Raw genomic sequence first — 3811 nt, 5'->3', positions numbered from 1 at the left:
CTATTGCCTCCGGGACCGGGAAGGTGTCGCCATGCGATTCCTTGTCCCGAAACGCTGGCCTGTGCTCTGGAGCTGCGGGGACGTCCTCGGGGCTCTGCCCGGGAAGGATGTGCTCCCTGGGGAGAGAGGGGCCGCGGTGCGAGTCAGGCGCTCCGAGACGGGGCCGTGTGTCCTCCCGGGTTCTCTGGTTGGCTGCACGCTGCCTGGGCCTGTCCGCAGGTTGTCCGTTTCTCTGCGTGGTGGTCTGCTAAGCCGTGCGGGAGGGGCGTAGGCTTCCCCGCCCCCCACGTCTGCTCCCGCCATGACCCCGGGGGTCTGGTGCAGCACGCCCAGCCCGCATGCCTGGCGTTGCCACGGAGGCTGCGAGTGCAGAAGCCTCATGGGACCCGGCGTGGAGTGCCCCACTGCCCCTGGTGGCCCAGTGTGCGCAGCGGACTTAGGCGCGGGCACGCTGGGCTCCGCGAGGATGGTGCTCTGTGCCTCTGCCTCTCCTGAGACGTCCTTGCCTTCCTCTTGGCGTTGGCTGGTCTCCGAGCTCCCGGGACAGCGTCCAGGAGGCGTGGCCGCTGCCTGAGGACAAGTCCTCGATGTGCCCTCTGACGCTGGCACGAGCGTGTTCTGGACCCGTGCCGTGCCCCCAGGCAGCTGGGGAGTTGTCTGCCGTGTAGTGCGGCGGGCCACCAGGAGAATCTGACCCAGTGTCCTGGATGGGCCAGTTCCCAGTCGTGCGCTCGTGGCCCAGACCAGACCCGGGCTGGTGTGTGGAGCCAGCCACGCGGGCCCGTCTGTCCTCCGTGCCCTGAGTGGGCGCAGATGAGAGAGGGCGCGGTTGCTCCGTCCGCTTTTCTCCCCTCTCGCCCCCGTGCGGGGAGCCGTCCAGCGGGGCCTGGCTGGACTGAGCCCGTGCCGGACACGGTGCTCAGTTGCCGTCCTGGAGGGCCCAGAGGATTGCTCGAGGTGTGCCCACCAGGCCCCTCCCCTGAGACAGGGGGCTGGCTGGGTGCCGTCAGGCTCTTTCTTGGCTCCCCCTGGAACCCGGAGGTGGCCCTTGCCTGGTTCCTGGATCCTTTCACTTCCCCTTCCTCGTCGCCTTGCCGTGTGGAAGGGAAGGGCCGCTCTTAGCCCGCCAGCCCTGGCCAAGGAGGGGAACCCACTTGGAGGGTGGGGTGGCACCAAGGCCTTGCGCGGCCCAACGCACAAGGGGGGACGGCGGGCCCTCGCCCTGGCCCCGGTGCCACCAGTTTCCCTTGGCCGGGATTCTTTGTGGCCTAGGCAGGCAGGCGCCCATGCTGTCTCCGCACTGACCTAGGCACCCACCCACATGAGGCGTCGGGAGGTGTGGGGCCGGGAGAACATTTCTCTGCCTGGTTTCCTAGGCGGAGGCAGGTGTGTTGTCGGCAAAGACCCTCACTCAGGCCAAGTGTGTGATGTCTCTTCTTCTTCCGCAGACGCCGAGCCCGGCACCCGGGAACCTGTTCCGGACGTGCCGCTCCCAACCATGACTCCCAGCACCGAGGCTGACCACGACCACGACCACGACCACGACCACGACCACGGTAGGGGCCCGTGTGCCTTGTGTCCTCTGCCCCTGGGAGCCCGCTGGGCTGCCGGGGCTCCTTGAGCGAGAACGGGCTTTCCTATTGCCTCCGGGACCGGGAAGGTGTCGCCATGCGATTCCTTGTCCCGAAACGCTGGCCTGTGCTCTGGAGCTGCGGGGACGTCCTCGGGGCTCTGCCCGGGAAGGATGTGCTCCCTGGGGAGAGAGGGGCCGCGGTGCGAGTCAGGCGCTCCGAGACGGGGCCGTGTGTCCTCCCGGGTTCTCTGGTTGGCTGCACGCTGCCTGGGCCTGTCCGCAGGTTGTCCGTTTCTCTGCGTGGTGGTCTGCTAAGCCGTGCGGGAGGGGCGTAGGCTTCCCCGCCCCCCACGTCTGCTCCCGCCATGACCCACCCCGGGGGTCTGGTGCAGCACGCCCAGCCCGCATGCCTGGCGTTGCCACGGAGGCTGCGAGTGCAGAAGCCTCATGGGACCCGGCGTGGAGTGCCCCACTGCCCCTGGTGGCCCAGTGTGCGCAGCGGACTTAGGCGCGGGCACGCTGGGCTCCGCGAGGATGGTGCTCTGTGCCTCTGCCTCTCCTGAGACGTCCTTGCCTTCCTCTTGGCGTTGGCTGGTCTCCGAGCTCCCGGGACAGCGTCCAGGAGGCGTGGCCGCTGCCTGAGGACAAGTCCTCGATGTGCCCTCTGACGCTGGCACGAGCGTGTTCTGGACCCGTGCCGTGCCCCCAGGCAGCTGGGGAGTTGTCTGCCGTGTAGTGCGGCGGGCCACCAGGAGAATCTGACCCAGTGTCCTGGATGGGCCAGTTCCCAGTCGTGCGCTCGTGGCCCAGACCAGACCCGGGCTGGTGTGTGGAGCCAGCCACGCGGGCCCGTCTGTCCTCCGTGCCCTGAGTGGGCGCAGATGAGAGAGGGCGCGGTTGCTCCGTCCGCTTTTCTCCCCTCTCGCCCCCGTGCGGGGAGCCGTCCAGCGGGGCCTGGCTGGACTGAGCCCGTGCCGGACACGGTGCTCAGTTGCCGTCCTGGAGGGCCCAGAGGATTGCTCGAGGTGTGCCCACCAGGCCCCTCCCCTGAGACAGGGGGCTGGCTGGGTGCCGTCAGGCTCTTTCTTGGCTCCCCCTGGAACCCGGAGGTGGCCCTTGCCTGGTTCCTGGATCCTTTCACTTCCCCTTCCTCGTCGCCTTGCCGTGTGGAAGGGAAGGGCCGCTCTTAGCCCGCCAGCCCTGGCCAAGGAGGGGAACCCACTTGGAGGGTGGGGTGGCACCAAGGCCTTGCGCGGCCCAACGCACAAGGGGGGACGGCGGGCCCTCGCCCTGGCCCCGGTGCCACCAGTTTCCCTTGGCCGGGATTCTTTGTGGCCTAGGCAGGCAGGCGCCCATGCTGTCTCCGCACTGACCTAGGCACCCACCCACATGAGGCGTCGGGAGGTGTGGGGCCGGGAGAACATTTCTCTGCCTGGTTTCCTAGGCGGAGGCAGGTGTGTTGTCGGCAAAGACCCTCACTCAGGCCAAGTGTGTGATGTCTCTTCTTCTTCCGCAGACGCCGAGCCCGGCACCCGGGAACCTGTTCCGGACGTGCCGCTCCCAACCATGACTCCCAGCACCGAGGCTGACCACGACCACGACCACGACCACGACCACGGTAGGGGCCCGTGTGCCTTGTGTCCTCTGCCCCTGGGAGCCCGCTGGGCTGCCGGGGCTCCTTGAGCGAGAACGGGCTTTCCTATTGCCTCCGGGACCGGGAAGGTGTCGCCATGCGATTCCTTGTCCCGAAACGCTGGCCTGTGCTCTGGAGCTGCGGGGACGTCCTCGGGGCTCTGCCCGGGAAGGATGTGCTCCCTGGGGAGAGAGGGGCCGCGGTGCGAGTCAGGCGCTCCGAGACGGGGCCGTGTGTCCTCCCGGGTTCTCTGGTTGGCTGCACGCTGCCTGGGCCTGTCCGCAGGTTGTCCGTTTCTCTGCGTGGTGGTCTGCTAAGCCGTGCGGGAGGGGCGTAGGCTTCCCCGCCCCCCACGTCTGCTCCCGCCATGACCCCGGGGGTCTGGTGCAGCACGCCCAGCCCGCATGCCTGGCGTTGCCACGGAGGCTGCGAGTGCAGAAGCCTCATGGGACCCGGCGTGGAGTGCCCCACTGCCCCTGGTGGCCCAGTGTGCGCAGCGGACTTAGGCGCGGGCACGCTGGGCTCCGCGAGGATGGTGCTCTGTGCCTCTGCCTCTCCTGAGACGTCCTTGCCTTCCTCTTGGCGTTGGCTGGTCTCCGAGCTCC

Source organism: Oryctolagus cuniculus, chromosome 8 (assembly GCF_051225735.1).
Source record: "Oryctolagus cuniculus isolate XC-2025 breed Fujian yellow rabbit chromosome 8, ASM5122573v1, whole genome shotgun sequence".
In the NCBI taxonomy this organism is placed as follows: Eukaryota; Metazoa; Chordata; class Mammalia; order Lagomorpha; family Leporidae; genus Oryctolagus; species Oryctolagus cuniculus.
This window is presented reverse-complemented; position numbering follows the sequence as displayed.